Here is a 20559-nt window from a genome sequence, read left to right as displayed (position 1 = left end):
AGAGAAAATGTTCATTTGTTTAGTGTCGAAAATTCCGAAAATTTTACGATTTGTAACCATTTGGAATGTTTTATCGTCGTTCATCTATTTCATCCGTAATTGATTAGTACTAGAGACTTGAACGAGTTAATAAGATAAACTGGATGCTTTCTGAAAATTTGGAGTGCAGTTAGTATTTTTTTATATTTTATTTTTATCAACTTTTTTATATTATTCCAACAATTTCATACTTTTGACGCGTTATCCCGCTATTTGCCTTCTAATTACTGATTCAATGTCGAATTTCAAGCGAAAGCATGAAGAAAACAAAAAATATTTGGCAGTTTTCGGAACGAAGCACATTATAGCTTAAGTATTAAGCTGCTAGGAACGACGACAAGCTGGGCTCAACGAAACAAAAAACGATGTGACCGATTAGTAAACCAACAACAGAGCCTTCTTCAATCTAATAATTTAAAGGTAATTTTTTATCATATTAAACTAACTTAGAATACCCAATTTTATGCATACTAAAAAACGTTGGAACAGCCATTTTGATTTACCTTTATAATTTAAAACAAGTATATAAAAATTGACCGAATTTGTACTAAAATGTGCTAAATAATTCGGCAGCCATTTGCTTGAATTTATGCTTTCCAATTTCGAAGTACATCGTCTGTGGCGGAACGTTCAGCACTTCGGGTTCGGTTCGATTGGGGCAATTCGAGCTGAACCTTTAAAAAACAACGGCATATGATTGAATTTTTGATAAAGTTGCACATGCTGGCTGTCAGCTGGTGAATGCCTTCAGGGTAGCGGCGTCTAAAGCAGGCAAGTTTGTTGTCAGCAGCGTGCGTCGATGACGGTATCGACATTTTGTATATATTTTATTTCGCCTAGTCACAACCGGAACGAGCGACCAGTTTTGCACGTGTTGAAGATAGTGTTAATTTGTGTGGAAGAAGCTAGGCCCGGTACGGCGGTATTTCAGTTTAACCGGTAGGTACTACTGGTTAAACTGAAATACCGCCTCATACCAGTCGGGAGGAAGAGATGGCAGGGAGGGATTTCCGAATGCCTGAAACTATCCGCAGTTATGCAGTCGCTCACGTTCACTTAGTAAGCCCATATCCACCGGGCGGTGGCGTGAGCAACACTTCGTCATTTTAATTTTATCGGTGGTTAACCTCCAAATCGTTAACTTCTCTTAGAATTTTATACATTCCATGACACACCTTTTCTTCCAAATGCACGAAACTGATCATCGAACTATCGATCAACTATCGTTAAAGAAGACATATATTCTCAAAGCGAAACACCAGCGTTTGATTTTTCGTGCATGAATTATGCAGAACCATGTTAAAAAACCCCAAAAAATAATCATAATAAACCACGTGGTCCCTACAGGTGTTGCATTACTATACGTTCTGCACTGATGCATTTCCGGTTTACTTTTGTCGATCATGTCAGGTAGAGCAGTCCAGCCGGGCCGAAGAATACCCCTTTCACTCAAAGCTATGAAGACGCAAATACGAGGGCAACCTTCGCCTCATAGCCGACGGCGACCTCGAATTGTAACTTGATCCTTCATTTCGAATTTTCCCCGCTCGAGTGTACAACCGTTACCGAAACCTCAACCTGTAGCAAAGCTGCTCTACCGAGCCGCGGTAGCAAAGGCCAGACGAATTGCGGTACTCTCTTTCTCGGTCTCGCCGGGCTGCTTCAAACGGGTCACTGCTGCTGGTCCGGTCAGCCGAGCTACGTTGATGTAAGGAATTTTGATGCTAAACTTGAGTAATAATGTAGGTACGCCTGACGTACAAAAACGAGGGGGAGAATGACGAGAGACCGTATCGAATCGACTCACCGGGAATTGATGGTGTTCTACCAGAAATCTTGCAAGTGCACAACAAGTTTTGTGTGTGGAAGATCGCATCTCACGCAGGATGTTGTTTTTGTTACTTAGCAGGTTCTGAAAGCCGCTGATGAGGGGATGATCTTTTTCGAATACCCATAAAACTCGGTGTGTGTGAGTGTACGTATGTTTTCATAAACAACAAACGATCGTTCTTTACCCTTTTCCGTACACTTTGACTGATTGTATGTACGATCATCTACAATCGTTTGTCGAAGCGAAAGGGAAGAGATTTGAAGGCAGTGCTCTAGTCTCGACGGCTACCTTCTCCCTCTAGGTCGGTAGAGGGTTCAAGGTGAAAGGAAAAGCACATAGATAGAGCCCGAAAATTAACTTTTGCCCAACGGCGTTCCCAAAAATCATCCCTTTTTTTCGGGAGGATGCTTTACCTAACTTTTGTGTTTTCGATTAGACCGATCGGGCGAAGGCAGGTTTTTGGTTTCTCTTTTTTTTTGTGCAAGGCAAAGCTACACAGGGGAAGAACAAGATTATATGTTACGAGAATTTTCGTAAGAAGAGAAATTTGGTTCTAGGAATCCATTATCGGCTTATCCTGTTTTGCTTTGGTCTGGATTTTGCTAGAGATGTTTTTTTTTCGTCTACAGGAAGTTGTTTTTTTTGCGCGATTACGGTGCACATTTTTGCAACCTAATGGTCAATTACTGTAAAGCTGAACCTTGTTGCTAATGAATTTCGGCATGATCTGTGCTTTTTACACGTGGGTTCAACATGACAGGATCCACACAGTTAGATTATTTTTTTAAGCTTCTGGTGTGTTCATTAGAACTTCATCACGAATGTAGATTACTTTATGGTATACGATAAATACTATATTACTACTTATCAGTCTCTGGTTTCTGAACAGAAAACTGAAAAATCTATGATAAACAAGAAAATTTGCCTTATTTAAAAAGTGCAAAACTAAAAAAAAATCGGGGATTTTTCAAAGGAATTAGGATTTAGCTATTTATTACTTTAGAAAAATTTCATCATAAGGGTCTAATTTTGTTCCCTCATGTTGAACAATACCTCTTTCAATTTACCGGTTTTTCCTACCTAATTGTTAATTTTTACAGAGATTTACAACAATTTCTATATATACAAAGTTATATAACAATTTCTATATCTTGATTCTATAACCGTAAGAGTTATACACATTTTATTTACCCAAAAAGTTATCGAAAAAATTTTGCTCGTCGAAAAGGCGTCTACCATGAATTGCTCAGGTTATTAAGATACATGGAAAAATTAAAACGGGTTAAGTTGAGATCATTCAAAGGAATTCTGAAAACCTAAATTCAGCTCAAATCGTTAAAGCGAAAAATAGTAACATCAATGATCTACAATCTACATTTGATGATTCACCAAATAAGCACCTATGAGAAGATCTGTTTTTCTTTTTCAATAACCGATACATGAAAAACAAAATTGCAAAAAGTAAGCTTAGTTCCACGCATCTCAAACTATTTATTTTTTCTTTTTCAAAATTTTTCTCTATTAAGACCAAAGGTTTCTGATTTTATATAGTGAGTAAAATAGCTTCTTATATTTACGAATCATTTTTTGTTTCGTTTTTTTTTTAAACCATCTATGAAAACGTATATGTAAATTTACAGGACTAATGCGGGGCTAGCGATCCCACTGACACTAACTGTCTCTTCCGAGCCGAGACTCGAACCTACGACGACTTGCTTGTTAGGCCAGCATCGTACCTCGAAACCAGCTTGGCGGGTTAAGAGGGTTAAGAATGGTAACATTTGTATTTCCTTCAAATAACCCACCTGCTCAAATAGCATTATGTTGTCTGTTGGTCAAAATTGGTCTCAAATCAGGAAATAAAAATAATTTTGTTCTCTATTGAAATAAACCCCACACCCTTGTGCGCGGCCCCAACAGCATTCTTTCTGTCTCTTGGTCTATGAAAACTTAGCTAACTATGCTTCTATAATGAGCCGGCTGAACATAGAATAAACCGAAAATAGCTAAATAGAGGCTGATAGGAGTATGATCGCATCACTTAGCTGCCACCATATTATTTGCAAAGAGTTATTTCATTAGTGATAGTGTTGTGTTACTTATAAACAACAAAAATCGATTTCAGGTATTGTTTGTTTATCAATCGGAAAAATCTCTTTTAAATAGTCCTCCAAAAAAGAAATTTCTTTTGCGAAAAATAATTCATTTGTTGGGGATATGTAATTACTTAAGCTACTTGATTTTGCAGTTTCAGCATCCGGCCACAGAAATTTTCGAGAAACAATTGTTAACAATGAAGAAGTACTTACTATACTTTACTTTTACGGCGACAGACCGATTATCGATTCAATGCCGAATCCAGAATACGTCGCCATGTCACTCGGTCTTGGGCTGCTATCCTCCAATCTCCCCTAACACCTATTTCGCGGGCATCCTCGTCGACAGCAAACATCCAACGAGTGCGAGGCCTACCTCGAAGTCAACGGCCTCTATCGGGCTTTCTGCCAAATATAATCTTCGCTGGTCGTTCTTCCGGCATTCTAGCTACATGCCCAGCCCACTGCAACCTGCCGTGTTTTATTCACTTAACTATATCCGCCAATTTGTACACCTGGTACACTTCATGGTTTATGCGTCTGCGCCAAACATCATTTTCTAGTTTGCCGCCAAAGATTGAACGCAAAACCCTACGCTCAAAAACACCAAGAGCTCGCCGATCGGCCTATTTCAACGTCCATGCTTCATGGCCGTAGAGGGCCACGGGAGGAATAAGTGTTTTGTAGAGTGCAAGTTTAGTACGGGCTTGCAGACTACGAGACCTCAGCTGGTTACGCAATCCGTAGAAGGCCCTGTTTGCACATGTCACATGTCACTAGTGTACCCAGGTAAATAAATTCGTCGAATACTTCAAAAGTTTCCCCGCCTAACACCACCTCAGCACCAACACCCGTCGGACTACCACGCTCTCTACCAGCCACCACGTATTTCCTTTTGGCAGAGTTAATGATGAGCCCTACTCTCGCTGCTTCCCCCCCCTGAGAGGTCCGAAGGCCTCTTCCACAGCTCTACGGTTGATACCAATGATGTCGATATCGTCCGCAAAACCGAGAAGCATGTGAGACTTCGTAATGATTGTGCCGCTTCTTTGCACGCCGGCCCTCCGTATAGCCCTCCGTCTCCCTGCTTCAAACCATCTTACGTCACGAAAGAGTCCGATATCTCACCGGCTATCCTGACGCATGATGTAGGTCCTTCAATGGTGGCACGTATCAGCCTACCTAGTTTTGTTGGGAAACCATGTTCGACCATAATTCACCATAACTCATTTCTCTTAACTGTATCGTACGCTGCCTTGAAGTCAACGAACAGATAGTGCGTCTGCAGAGTTAAATTCTCGAAATTTATTGAGGATCTGACGCAGGGTAAACATTTGGTCCGTAGTGGAGCGTCCCCCTCGAAAACCACATTGGTAATCGCCAACAAAGGACTCCGACAATGGCCTCAGTATATGGAATAGAGTTTGCGTGTTGACAAAAGCAAAAATATTTCTGTCCTTTACTCCCTTATGCGGAAAACCAGGCAAATATCAGCAGCTTCGTAGTCCCGAATTACGAAAGTGTTTCTGAATATCATCTAGAATCTAGTGGTTCACGATTTTTCGATGGCACGTGCAATTCTGGCGGTAAAAAAAAAAAACAAAATGTTGACGATTAGAATTTAATTATTCATAACGAAACTGGGAATCAGTAGGTTGCATGAATAAAGCAGTACACAGTTTGAATAATCATTTATTCAACGCATTATGCTTAGAAAGCTCAACCAACCGAAATTATGCCAACATCGGTCGTAAAGCATGTAAAAACCAATATATTACAAGTAACGATATTTCAAGGCAAATTCAAGCTCAAGGATGTTCAATAAAACTGATAATTTCGACCGAGTTTCTTATTGAGTTTAAAAGTATCCAATAGCCGATTCATCATGGCAGGGTCAATCTTAGGAAGTAAGTGGAATCAATTTGGAATTTCAATGTTCAAAAATTTTTAAATAAAGAGAAAAAGTGGGCAGAACAAAGTTGGCCGGGTAAATTAATTATTAATAAATAGCTTGGGTTGAATCATAATGTTGTAACAAAACGGTATGTCAAAAGTAAAATCGGCCATATTGGAAACCAATTTAATTCATACAGCAATTGAAAAATAAATTTTCGCATCGTTAAATTTATCACTTAGATCAATGGTTTCCAACCTTGGGTCCGTGGTCGGCATTGGGGCCGCTAGGCTAATTTAGGGGGGCCGCGAAGTTCTCGGTAAATTTGACGGGTAACTAAAATTGTTTTCAAATATATCTATGAAAGCAGATTTTCAACTATTGTGCGCATTAGGACCAAGACACGAAACAAATTAGACTTAAAAATGAGACTGAAAAACGCAGCCTCACATTGCAAAAACTGTATCTGAAATTCTTCTGAAAGCCTTCTGTGTTTCGCAAAGGGGGCCGCGAAGCTGTTTCTGTTTTGCAAAAGGGGTCGCAGAGCCAAACAGTTTGGGAACCACAGATTTAGATGCATTTAAATTGTAAATATGACAATGCTTCTTACCTTGTTATCAAGATTTATGCTTCTAAAAAGCGCCTTACCAGTTCTTTCTGATGAGCAAGGAATCATAAATAAACAAGGTATAATTTCTTCTGTTACATTATGATAGTTCGTCTCCAAACTTGCCATAAAAAGCTACCTTACCCCGTCCGCTGGATTGCAGGTCAATTCTAATATGTTTTCTCGATCATACACAGAGCGATCCTATGGAATTAGACTTCGAAAACGATGAGAATATAGACCTTAGGGCGTCCCAAAATCGCATCGAGTCTGGAATCCTGGGGACTCATTCTCCAAATGATAGAAAATGATGTTACAAACAATGTTTTCCTACACTCAAATGTTTATTTGCCGTATTAGGCAGACGGTATAATAAATTCAAATTCTGTTTTTATTTCTTTTTTTAAGAATGAAAAAAAATATGTCCGATCAACGAGTTCGAGGCATGGTGCACGAAGAATCTGTTGACACTAATGTCGTTTTCGTTTTCGCAGTGTAGCTACACTCAAACGACGCTTTTGACACCATAAAGTTATGGAAAATAAAATGTTTTATTTGACTTTTCGGACTACCCTTTTTCTGTCTTCTGACTACTCATTGTCTGTCCCTGACGACACCCGAAAAAAGCAGAGTGTACTGTAGGAAGTTACCAACACAGTCACAAGTATGTGTCAAAACTGGTTTGTTTTGGTTCTCGTTCCACGTGGTAAAGTGTCAGGTAAATTTTTTTCCAGCACATTTGCGAGATGGACATATGAAATGGAAACGAGACAAAATGACGAAGGCGATAATGACCAAAGCAAACCGAAATGACAGCTATCCCATTATTACGCATACCAATGCAATGACACTGAAAATGTTCTATTTGAAGCTGCAAAGTATAACCCGGAAAAAGTGTAGCTACACCGCGAAAACGAAAACGATATAAGTGTTCAGAAGTGCCACGTATTACATTTCACCGCAAGCTGAATTCAATCATATTTGATTACACAGTCCACTAAGGTCGTTTTTTAAGCGGGGGATGCGTTCCAAATTTGTATGGGCCCGCGTAAAAAACGACTTTTTTGAGTTGCACAGATAACAAAGAAAACCGTCCCAAAACGTTAAAACCTCGTTTGAATATGATAGCGAGCAATCTAGAGACCAAAATTCAATATTTCAAATTTTGAGTATTTACACCAAAAATTGTGAATTTTTTTGAAAACTGATATATGATCACTCGTGGCCTAAAACGGAAAACGTGATTCAAATGAGTCGATATCTTGTACCGTTTTTGAGTAATGGTGGAAAGAAACCCGCGTAAAAAAAACCGTGTAGAAAGCGACCTTACTGTACTAAATCAAACATTACAACGGGTAGCTTCCTGATTTTGGTGTAAATCTTGATTACGCGCTCACAATTCGTCCACGCTTTAACCTGGGATATATTATAAGATTACTACTGAGTTTCTGGATCATTACTGTCTTCGATAGCTCTCCTGTTCGCTAGTACGCTCTAGTAAACTGGATCGCTAGAATCGAATTCGTCCAGAGAAATTTTCTCGATATGCTCTTCGCATGCTTCCCTGGAATAACCCGTCAGACTTGCACTCATACGAAGCTCGATGTAAGCTACTGGTGCGAGACCACGCCGCACAAGGGACTTTCTATACCTCGAGCCGAGCAGAGTAAACTATGGGCTTTTCAATCCAGTCCGATTCATGGCCGCACAAATGAATGCTTTCGACGAAATTTTCGACTCTGGAATTTCGATTGATGCCTTCAAACGACAACTCTCTCGTGGACGATAACCATTTTAAAACGTTTAGTATAATTGTGAATGTAACTTAAATTTATTATATCATTAAGCCATACCTGTGTCAGATGGCTTTACAAATAAATAATAATGTTTTATTCGCTACATTCATACACGTAATTTGTACAATTTTACGTATGTTCATGTCAGTTAAAAGAAAAGAGAAGGTTACCATCTAGGGATTGGATCCTTATAAGACATTGCGTCGATGGGCGGTTTAAATAGAATTGTCACATACTGATTAGTTGAAGACGAAACGCACAGATTTCAGGAAGTTGTTGGAAAGCTAAATAAATTCAGATTTTTATTTTTGATGTATTTAAAGTCCATATAGTATTAGTGACCACTCTACCGGGAAAAAAAAGGGAATTTCAAATCATCGGGAAAAAAAGACGAGAAAACCGGGACAATAGGCTTCACACAGGGAAATTCATCCTTCTGCATATTTTCCGCTTTATTTGATCAATCATTTTTGAGAAAATATCAACCTTCATTCAGTTATTTTTTACTCTGGATTCGTCTTTCTAACTGTATTTTTTCAAGGAAACCTTGAACCACCTTGAAAAATTATTAGTAAGAGATTTCTCAGAGTTTTTTTTTTCTATATCAAAATCATTGAAAAACTGCATCTTAAAAACTTCTACCATTGTTGTCTATGGACGTATTGTAAATTGCACTTTTGCAAACCGCTTCTCGCGGCTCCCCCTCCGTGGACAACTGCCCATATAAATTTTAAAATAAATGTATACACCGTGCACATTAGCCAAAGCCCCCCCCCCCCGCGCTCACAATTCGTCCACGCTTTAACCTGGGATATATTATAAGATTACTACTGAGTTTCTGGATCATTACTGTCTTCGATAGCTCTCCTGTTCGCTAGTACGCTCTAGTAAACTGGATCGCTAGAATCGAATTCGTCCAGAGAAATTTTCCCGATATGCTCTTCGCATGCTTCCCTGGAATAACCCGTCAGACTTGCACTCATACGAAGCTCGATGTAAGCTACTGGTGCGAGACCACGCCGCACAAGGGACTTTCTATACCTCGAGCCGAGCAGAGTGAACTATGGGCTTTTCAATCCAGTCCGATTCATGGCCGCACAAATGAATGCTTTCGACGAAATTTTCGACTCTGGAATTTCGATTGATGCCTTCAAACGACAACTCTCTCGTGGACGATAACCATTTTAAAACGTTTAGTATAATTGTGAATGTAACTTAAATTTATTATATCATTAAGCCATACCTGTGTCAGATGGCTTTACAAATAAATAATAATGTTTTATTCGCTACATTCATACACGTAATTTGTACAATTTTACGTATGTTCATGTCAGTTAAAAGAAAAGAGAAGGTTACCATCTAGGGATTGGATCCTTATAAGACATTGCGTCGATGGGCGGTTTAAATAGAATTGTCACATACTGATTAGTTGAAGACAAAACGCACAGATTTCAGGAAGTTGTTGGAAAGCTAAATAAATTCAGATTTTTATTTTTGATGTATTTAAAGTCCATATAGTATTAGTGACCACTCTACCGGGAAAAAAAAGGGAATTTCAAATCATCGGGAAAAAAAGACGAGAAAACCGGGACAATAGGCTTCACACAGGGAAATTCATCCTTCTGCATATTTTCCGCTTTATTTGATCAATCATTTTTGAGAAAATATCAACCTTCATTCAGTTATTTTTTACTCTGGATTCGTCTTTCTAACTGTATTTTTTCAAGGAAACCTTGAACCACCTTGAAAAATTATTAGTAAGAGATTTCTCAGAGTTTTTTTTTTCTATATCAAAATCATTGAAAAACTGCATCTTAAAAACTTCTACCATTGTTGTCTATGGACGTATTGTAAATTGCACTTTTGCAAACCGCTTCTCGCGGCTCCCCCTCCGTGGACAACTGCCCATATAAATTTTAAAATAAATGTATACACCGTGCACATTAGCCAAAGCCCCCCCCCCCCCCCCCCCAAAGCTGCCTACGTGGTATGTGGATGGACCCAAACGCGAATTACAGACAACTTAGGGGAAGGGGTGATAAAATGGACACCCGAAGCCATTTCCCAATTTCCTCCACAGTTTAACACTACAACTATGAGTCGATAGCGCACATCAACTGAGTCACTAATGGTTAATACAAAAAATAAGTAGAAATACTCAAATATAGTATTTTTCGTAGTTTTCATGAGCATTTTCGAAAGCAGTTTTCTGGGGGTAAAATGGACACGTGTGGGTAAAATGAACATATGGAGGTGGTAATATGAACACCTTGGGCGTGAACATTAATTATCCTTTTACAGAAAGTAAAATGTTGTTCTATAGCACGTGACACACTTATGCATTCACCAACAGTTAAATTTTCATTGTTTGTCGTAGAATTAATAACAATATATGACCTTATTCGTAAGAAACTGAGAAATGGCGGAAGCTTTTTTTACGGACATTCCGCATTCAACGGTACGTTTAGCCGTGGTCATCTGTTCATCGGTCCGAGTTTACCTTTGCGTTTTTCGGATATAAAAACGAAGCATCTAGATTTTCAATAGCAATTACCACAATTTTTTCACGATCTCCAGGGGCTGTCCATTTTACTCGCACATACATATTATTGAAAATGCCTAAAAATATCGAGAAAATCATTTAAACAATTACTAACCATTGGTGCTTTCTTCTGGTTAGTAGTCTAAATACAGATATTTGCAGAAAAATCGTTATAATATACTGTTTTACACTAGAAAAAACCTTATTTTTTGAAGGCCAAAAATAACATCACCACCACGAATGTACACGTGTTTTTTTTGTTTTTGTTTATTATTTTGACTGTTTGACTGTTTCATGTCGCATACTTTGTCTCAAATAGCTTCTAGTGCCTCTAAGATAAGGTGCCAAAGAAGTTTGTACTATTTTTCAACGTAATAGTCGAGATTTAAACGGGTGTCCATTTTACCACCCCTGTTCATTTTACCCACAATTCCCCTACAAGCAAAATGGAGACAACGTGCACGTCAGATTTATCGTATACCATTCAACTAGAGCGAACGTGACAGAATGCCTTCGTTAATCGTATCTCTACAGTCTATCGCGTTCACTCTCGTATGCTGGTATACGATAAATCTGACGTACAAGTTGTCTGCATTTTGCTTGCAAGTTGTCTGTAATTCGCTTTTCAGCGGAAATTTGCAATATTAAATTTCTCTCGTAAATCTAACCAAGGAAAATTTCCGTCTTCAGTTAAGATGTTTTAACGGTTAAGGACTTCTGGTAGGCCAATAGTTTAGATCGAAATTCTGCCACAACGTGATACTAGTGTGCATTAGTATTTCCTACTCCAAACGGCATTTTGAAATTCATGACGACTTCCGATGTCTAGAAAACAGCCCAATCTTACCACATATCACCAACAATGGGTGGGTACTGTCTTAATCGGGATGATGCTCAGAGGTGAAAAATCGATTCCACATGTCGGTTTTGAAATCGAAGGTGGCACTTACGGTTTCCGGAGAACAGCCTAAAATTTTGTATTCAAACAGCCAAAAAAGAACAAATTTTACAAATATATATGTTTCCGTTATCGGGATCATGTTAAAAAATCCATTTTAGCGTTATTGAATCTGTATAAAAATGATTGCAACTCGATTAATTTTTTCCCCCGAATGTTTTTCAGTTCTACCTGATATTCTTCGATTTTTCTTATCATAAATTCCTTGACATTTCCTGATTGTCCATATTTTTTCAGGTTTTTGTCACCCTGATAGAAGCTAAAAATCGATCGGGAACGTTATGATAAATTCCCTTGTAGAAGTAAGAGTCGAAGGATAAGATAAAGTCAAAGAATTGCGTGCACACTGGTGTCCCGTCGCGGTGAAATTTCGTCCTAAATTTTCCACCATCCAGAAGCCTCAAACTATTGCACAAGGTTGCTGAAGATCGCAACATTCTACAGGTGGGAGACGTGAGATAAGTCCTCGTTAAAATGCGACGAGTTTCGTGCTCGCTATCGCCGAAATTCCGTACTAAACTTTCCACCACACAAAAGCCCTTAGTCTGCCCAACAACTTTGCCGAACAGCGTAACTTTCCAGGTCATCTGAAACACAAGATATCTGTATTTCCAGACTTATGGTGGGTAGTGTACTTTAGACTTTAAAGTTGATTTTGTTTGGATGTGTTGTTTTAAAAAAGAAACTTATATTTATAGGAATCTGTCATGATTTCGTTTGAAAATACAGTAAAATTGCTTCTTACGCAGTTTTTGGCGTGGTTTGTTACACAGATTCCGGATTTTCCATGATTCATCGGGTGGATTTCTAGATAAGTTGCGTTTTACTCGATTTTTTTGAATAATTTTTTTTTTTCAAACTATTCATTCCGAGTGTCGGTTAAGTTTAATTTAGGGACCTTGAGAAAATTATTCGCTGGAATTAACGATACAGTTGTGAAAATATGAGGAAAATTATGATCCACATAGTCTCTGAATATGCATATCAGTGTCATTTATTATTGCTTTCGCTGAACATTGAGGAAATATTGACTACAGCTCAGCAGAGTTCACTGGCTACAAAATCAGTTGACGTTTCAGGAGTCCAAGATTGGAATCCGCTAGAGGCGTGTTAAATTACAAATAAAAATAATTATTCGGAGTTACAAGAAATAAAAACAGCTCTACTAGCCGGTTAGGATCGTAAAAACAAACACGAATGTTGAGTACTAATAACAGCTAACATACCAAACGACTGCCTCTCAAATCATAATTTTAATCACTCCTAATTGCAGCAAAATAGCATTGGATGGGATGTAGTAATTGACAAAGCCTTACACGGCTTCCGCTTCAACAGTAAAATTACAGCACCTCAAGCCCGAGGGTAAGTTTTGTGCTCCGTTTCCAGGAAAGAATCAACGCACATAAACCTGTTCTCTAATTAAAATTAAAAAATCTGCAAACCATTCAAAATTAGTAGTCTATGCAAGGATCTGCACAAGGCGAAAATTACCAACGACCATCTGAGCGCTACCGCGGCGGTGAAGCAGCAGCAGCAGAACTGACAAAATTCCACGTACTGCTGCTGGCCGATGGCAGGCCGAACCGGACCTATGACTTCGACTTGCCTGCTGCTCTGACTATTGCCACACCAATTCAACAGAAAGTGATTTAAATTCCATACCTGCCCACGACATAAAACTGTCTTCGAAAAATCCTCGGTCAGTTACCGGCCGGTGGTGTGTGGAACATCGCGGCCAGCTGTGCTGATCAGTATTCCACCCTCGGTGCGAAACAAACAACGAACCTGCTGCGCTGCACGTTGACGACGACGGGGCACACACAGTCCTCGCAGGCAGGACCGCAGGCAGAAGTGTCACGCAACGTTTTCGACTCTAACGGCGGGTTTTTACGCTCGACTGGGGTCGGTCAGGGTACTTTATAGAAGTTTCATGTTGACTTCTCATGATTCGATAACGCATGCCTTCTAATACGGATTCCACCAGAAACCAACTAGTTGAATTTAGACTCACAGCTAGCTTTGGGGAACAGTTTTTAATCCTTCAATGTGTTCAGCGTGAATCGCTAATAAACAAGATGCAAAAAGTGAGAAATGTCTCAGCGATATCTATGGCGTGGCGGCGAATGCACATCACTTTATGTATAAGTCCAGTAATTCGTAAAACCGATAGTTTATAGAAAAGTAGGCGAGCGCGGCATTTTCTCGGAAAGTGTGTTGATTCATTTGGGTTGCCGATGAACGCCTCTGTCTACATTATAATGAATTATGCAAATGTTTGGCATCCTGTCAAGCGGAAATGGATGAATAATATACGGGAGAAAGCGAATGACTTGATTATAGAAATAGCGTTTTTTTTTTGATTTCTAATACCAAATAAGAGACGGTGAATAAGCTTGATTATTATTTCTGAATGGTTACTAATTTTATGTTATTTTTCTATTCTTTACAGGCCTAATGAAAACTGGTATGCAAAGTTCTGGTAGGTAAACTCTGATTAAACGGTTTGGAAATATACTATTTTGTGTTCAACAAGGAAAGCCTTTTTCTCATCTTTATTATCTACAGGGGGTATACAAAATGATTGAGACAGGCAAAACTTTGTCAATTTTCAAATAGCCAGAACTTCACGAAAAACGAATCAATTTCAACCAGTTCCATTTTACTAGAAAACTGTTCTAGTTTCAAAAAAATACTAGAGTATTCGATGGGACCAACGGACACCGGGAATAATCCGGATTCTAGGAGTGTATGTCAAAATGTGGATTCTTGCAATGCTTATAACTTTTCTGACATCTTGTTTCTTTTAGGTTTATATGTTTCGAATAAACTAGAATTCGTTCCGAGTTCATTGGTACCCAAAAGTCAAAAATCTGTCGAAGAGCCATCGAGATATGAATTAATTAAGTATGGATGTTGGTTTTGGCAGTTTTTTCTCTTGTTGCGTACCATTTTCCTTGGGCACCCTAGCAGAACTCAATGAAATTTTGTGGGTGTGTAGGCCTTAGTTAACGAAGCAACTTTGCAAACTTTTTTTTGAAAATTTATCTGGACTAACATTTCAAAAGGTTTGAAGTATTGAAACCTGTTTCTTATAAATCAGCATATCTAAATAATGACGAGAGATAGAGAATGATTGTCAATTGATAACTTCTCGAAAATTATATGATTTTAAAAACATCGGTTATTTAAGATTTTTTTTCAAAGGATTTAAGATAGATAATTTAGTTGCCTAAAACTCTTCAGAACAAATCACAGTGCAAACTTATAAAGAAAATAACAAAAACTTTTTCGTGTACTATGTATCCAACAGCAAAAAAAAAAACTGCCAAAAACATACTTAATTAATTCATATCTCGATGGTTCCTTGACGGATTTTCAACCTTTGGGTACCAATGAACTCGGAATAAATTCTAGTTTATTGTAAACATATAAACCTAAAAGAAACAAGATGTGAGAAAAAGTTATAAGCATTGCAAGAATCCCCATTTCGACACACACTCCTAAAATTTGGAATATTTCCGGTGTCCGTTGGTCCCGTCAGATTCCCTAGTAAATTTTGAAAACTAGAATAGTTTTTGAAAATTAGAATAGTTTTTCCAGTAAAATGAAACCGGTTTCATGAAAATTGATTCATTTGTCGTGAAGTTGTGACTATTTAAAGATTGATAAAATTTTGCCTGTCTCAATCATTTTGTCCACCCCTTGTATATGGTGATTGTATGATTGTTTAATTGAAGACATTTTTAAAATTTCGGAAAGTAATTAGAGATTTGATGTGGAATGTGACTACCAGAAGAAGTGAATAGCAACATTTTTGCTCTGCTAAAATAATTCAATACTTTATGGTAAATTATTGTATGCCCTAGTCATACGTAAGAACTTCAATATAAAAAGCAAAAAAACAGCCAGAAAAGTTTTCAACTTTCCAACTACTGCACGACTGCTGTAGAAGTAAAACCTTCCGAGGACAGCGTGATGTCAATATTCGATAGCGAAATTGAAAAACCTGTCTAATTGTATTTTCTTAATTTCTCGCTGACAACTTAGATTTTTTGCATAAAATATATTACTGTACGCAGTAAACTTTTTTTAGCAGAAGGTACTGGATCATGTAAAAACCCGTGCCGATAAACGTGTTATTTCAAGAAGCTGTACAAAAAAAATATCTCAGCAAAAAACGATTTACCACGGTTTTCTGTTTAAAAAAAAAACATGCAAAACCTGGAATCCTATTATTTTAGGGTATGTGGTATACTCAGCTTTTGTGAAAATGATTCACAATTTTTTTGTATCATATTGATAGTATTTTTGCTATGCAAACAATGGGAATAAATCTGTTCAGTTATTTTTGTCTTTGATACGTTAATCAAGATAATGTTCGTGCGTAAGTGCCAATCAAGTCTTCATTGATGAAGTTTACGTTGTTGTGACTTTTGTAGCTGATTAGTCTCAAGCTTATTTTGAGTTACTCCATCAAATGATTGGTTACATACATTTCATAAAAAGAGTGTGTTTCTATAAGTGAAATTGAAACTTAACTGAAGGCAAGCAAAAAGAAGCGGAAAAAAGGAGGAAACCCCATAAGTAAAAAAAGCTATATCATAGCGTTTAGATGTCAAAGGCCGATTATCTGTCGAATTCATAATTACAGCCAAGCCCGCAATTTAAAAAATATATGACACCGTCCCACTGCACTTTGGTGGTATCTCCCTGAGGGGAACCAGAAGACAATTATTATAGCCATCGAAAGAGTCATCAATCAAACCAAAACAAAACAAAAAAAGGTCGACCCTAAAATCGGTACCGGTTACAAGATCGCGTGGGAAAATGTTCCATCCAGCGAGGATCTCAGACAAAGTAGCGAATCCAACGACTGAAAATCTATTCTATAGCTTCAGTATATAGGAAATCGTACGTACCCTCCCACGCCGGACTGAGCGGAGCGGTCGGGTGAACACCTGTCAATCGATACAGGTATATGTGTACAATTCCTTTTCTGATTCTTGTAGGCACAAGATTCTTTCTTACCATTTCGAAAAAAAAAGCCAAACAGGCCACTTTGCAACAGTGAGAAAGAGAGAATAAGAATATTAAAAAGTCAATCAGCTCTGACTGCCAGTAAAGCGCGCGCGATGACTCAGTCAACCATTAATCTTTGACTGTTTTTTTTTTCTTCTGTTCCTCAGTCAAAGTGAAGAAGCGTTTCTACGGCCAACGGAAAGGGCAGGTAAAAAGTAAAAATTTAAACAATTACAACACGTTTTTAATTACTTCATCTAAGATGGTCGTCACCGATTGCGTGATCGTGTGTAGACCGGGCCCCAGTATGGAATCTCCGACATTTAAAAAATTCTCACCGATTGTGAGTAAGAAGAATACCGTCCGTTCGTTGGTCGCTTCCTTGCTCTGGAAGCACCGCTGACAGCCGCACCGAACGATCGCCGTTTGTAGTATAATAATGTAGCCCTAGTAAGCACATGCTGCTATAAATGGCAACGGGAATCAAGGTTTAATTGTGCCAACATTGTCAGCGGCTACTTGGCGTTGCCTTTTTCGGTGACCGCAAAGCGATCGTTCCGCGGACCACCGGTTGGAGGTGAAGCGTACAGCGAAAGTGTAGAGCCCCTGGCCGATAGTTTGTTTTTTAATGCACGGATGACGTATGTCGGTGTAATGATCCGGCACTAAATCTTGTAAACCGCTTTGTTTAAGTTTTGTTCTGGAATAATCTAATGATAATGAGTTTCGTGCTTATTTCAGTTAAGCTTTTTTCGTTGGTAGAAGAGTACTTGCCAATTTAGGAATTATATTATTGAAAAGATTGACTTATTTGTGCATTAAGGCAACTACATATGTGAGGCATTGGCAGGTGCAGAATATGGTTTATTTCAAACTATTTTCATCTCAAGGTGGTCGGATGCCCAGAGACGAACGAAGTAACAATAGAATCAAAACTTTTTTTAAATAAGGCTCCTCAATATTTGTGATTCGACAAATGAAACTAAAAGCTTGAAACCTTGGAATGTTTCCTCTGTTCAAATGTTGGATATTATTCAGAAAAGGTTATTTCATATCAGAACAACCTCCAGAACTTTCCGATAAAAGCCATGGGAAACACGGAGCAATTTATCCGTAACATGCACCGGAATAGTTGCCCCATCCTGATGAGGATTCCCTCTCAGAAGAAGGAATTAATTTTCAATCTGTCACGTCACGAGGTTGAAATTCATTTCTGACGCCCAACGTGGCATGCATATATTGCAGTGGTACATACCCGAGGGAGAGCGAGAGAGCGGGCGACAACAAATCGCATCTGTCACGGTGGGATCGGATTTCACATTAGCATAAAAGCAGAAACCAGTTCCATCGGGCGACATTCGCATAAATCTTGACCAACGGCCTCCGCCGCCATCACCATGGGGGCCTCGCTTCGGCCTAAGACGCGCTGCAAACGAACCACTTAATTGAAACCACTTTGTCTTCAAGAGCAACCAGTCGGTGTCTCGCTTCTCCTCATCTCATCTCATGTGTCTTCATTGTGCTTGAGCTTGAAATCGCCGATAGCTCAAACTCTGTCCACTAGCGAGCAAGTGAGCATCGATCGCCGGCAAGTACCTAAGTGTGGAACGTGGAACGCATCGAGAATAACAAGTTATTGTCGTGCTGGGGTCCGTCCGTTCATTTCGTTTTTTTTTTTGCCGAAGGCTGATCAGTTAAGATTGTTGGTTCACAGTTGGTAATTCCATTTTTCTTGCCGGTCACGAACGTCCATGGTCCATGGCGTATATAACCTTGCTTAAAAGTGAGCGCGTTAATCCATGGCTTCGACACCACGCACAGCACAACAAAACCTCATGACGTGAGGCCAAAATTTCCACTACCACGTGGTTGAGTTCTAAAAATTTACGGAAAATGTGGTTCAAACGAACAATTGACAACCCGCTGTTCGATCGCGAACTATGCATCGATTGGTCCATGTTTCTCTGACTACTAATCGTTTTCAAGGACCGTTTTACCGCTTGAGTGATCATTTACCAGGCGGGTGGCCTTTTCGATAATTTTCCAACAGTTTTTTCCTGCTCTTATTGCCGCAATGTCCCCAGCAAAACTTGCGCCATTATTGTGTTGGGTGGCACACCGTCGATCACAGTTTGACCACATCAGCTGCCAACAGCACAGTTTTAGGCCGTGGATATTTTCTTTTATCCGTTAAGCCTGCGGCTACGTGCTGCTGCTGCTCAGATTGGATAGAAAGCAATCACGTGTCAATTAGCGATTTACCAGAGAGGACGGGGGGCACGCTTAACAGTGGTTTGCGAAATGATTGAAAAACTGAAAACAACCAAAGGAACGCCTTTCAGAGACTCGACTGCTCTAGGGTCGATGACCATTATCTAGGTATTCTACGGTCTTATTTCACTCAAAACGTGATTAATCCGCACCATGAAATTGTCCCAGTTTAGATCGACGCTTTGTGACCTCACAAACCATCGACCTCCCATGTCCAAAACAACTGCTGTTATTTTTACAGCGAGTAATAATTAAAAAACAATTGATTGAATATATCAATATCAGTTACCGTACGTAAGCGCGTACATTATCACCCAACTCATTTCTACCGATTCCGACGGTGATACCGAACTCGTTACCTACGTAAAGAAAAAATCCAATTGGTGCACACTGTCAGTGCGAATACAACGGCGACAAGAACAGAGCAGACCGCTATCACCAGAATAATGTATGTGAAATTGATTAGAATGTTACCGATATCTGTTTACAAGAGATTTGATAACACCAAACAACGGCGGACACTCGCGCTTCAAACCAACACAGTGCAAGCCGCGTTCCCGAACTCAAGCTCTAATAACAATAATTATCACTTATCAGCTAATACGTGACCATGTGTTCCCGTTGCCTGTGTAGTGTAGAGAGTGGTTCTTTTTTTTCTATTATCTATTATTATTCTTTCTTTTTAGCATTTCAACAATTCGACTGATCGATAAACTACTCACCGCGGCCCGATAGATAAGCGGAACCGAAGCGTCATCACCCACGACAATCTTTGCGGGATTGGCCACCAACCCCCAGCACAAAACTGCAACAGGACAGTGCGGAGGAGCGGTCAGGCATAGGAAATGTGTGCGCGATATCGTACTAATTGGTTGAACAATTATACCATTATTAGTTGTTCGTTGGTTCAGTTCAGTTACCCGTGAAGTCGGTGAGTAACGGATTCGCCGCTTATCCTGCCATCTAGCAGCAGAAAGCAGGTTCGAGTGCACACAGTGCGTTAATACCGGAGCCATCTTTCTTTATCAGGTGTCAAAGTTCTCTTTGGTTATCTAGCTGTATGAGTGAATTTTGAACATCATAAAGCTAGCATACCGAAGTTAATAATTGGCTACCAGACAGCGTGGGATAGTGAAGTTTCAATTGCCGAACAGGAGAAAGGTTTTAAGTAGTGAAGGATTAGTAATCAAAAATGATAGCATATTTTTTACATTCGCGTAGATGCATCATTTTCTTGTTTCACACAACCTGTGGTCAGTGAAACTGATTGACTGCCAACTGCATATCATAGCATGAAAAATAAATTTTTGACCTATCTCAGCCATAATTATCAAAAATTATTCGAAATATGACCCACCCGATAGTAATTTAAATAAAACTTTATACACGTTTTATCACCTTGCAAACTACTACCAAAAAACAACAACCAGAACAATATCCGCTGACCGAACCGAATGATAGTGCAACAGTTTGACAGACGAAAATGTAAAAATTAAATAGTGAAGC

At 39.0% G+C, this 20559-nt stretch overlaps 1 long non-coding RNA gene across 1 annotated transcript; it reads left to right on the top strand.

Annotated features, from left to right (window-relative positions):
- Nucleotides 1-295: 295 nt before the first annotated feature.
- Nucleotides 296-20014, top strand: LOC129721587 (uncharacterized). Its single transcript, XR_008727437.1, has 3 exons — nt 296-459; nt 14213-14242; nt 19740-20014. It is a non-coding gene; the product is annotated as an uncharacterized LOC129721587 (long non-coding RNA).
- The last annotated feature ends 545 nt before the right edge of the window (nt 20015-20559 follow it).

This window comes from Wyeomyia smithii, chromosome 2, assembly GCF_029784165.1.
Source record: "Wyeomyia smithii strain HCP4-BCI-WySm-NY-G18 chromosome 2, ASM2978416v1, whole genome shotgun sequence".
In the NCBI taxonomy this organism is placed as follows: domain Eukaryota; kingdom Metazoa; phylum Arthropoda; class Insecta; order Diptera; family Culicidae; genus Wyeomyia; species Wyeomyia smithii.
The sequence above is the reverse complement of the archived record's forward strand: the minus strand, read 5'-3'. Positions and strand labels throughout refer to the sequence as shown.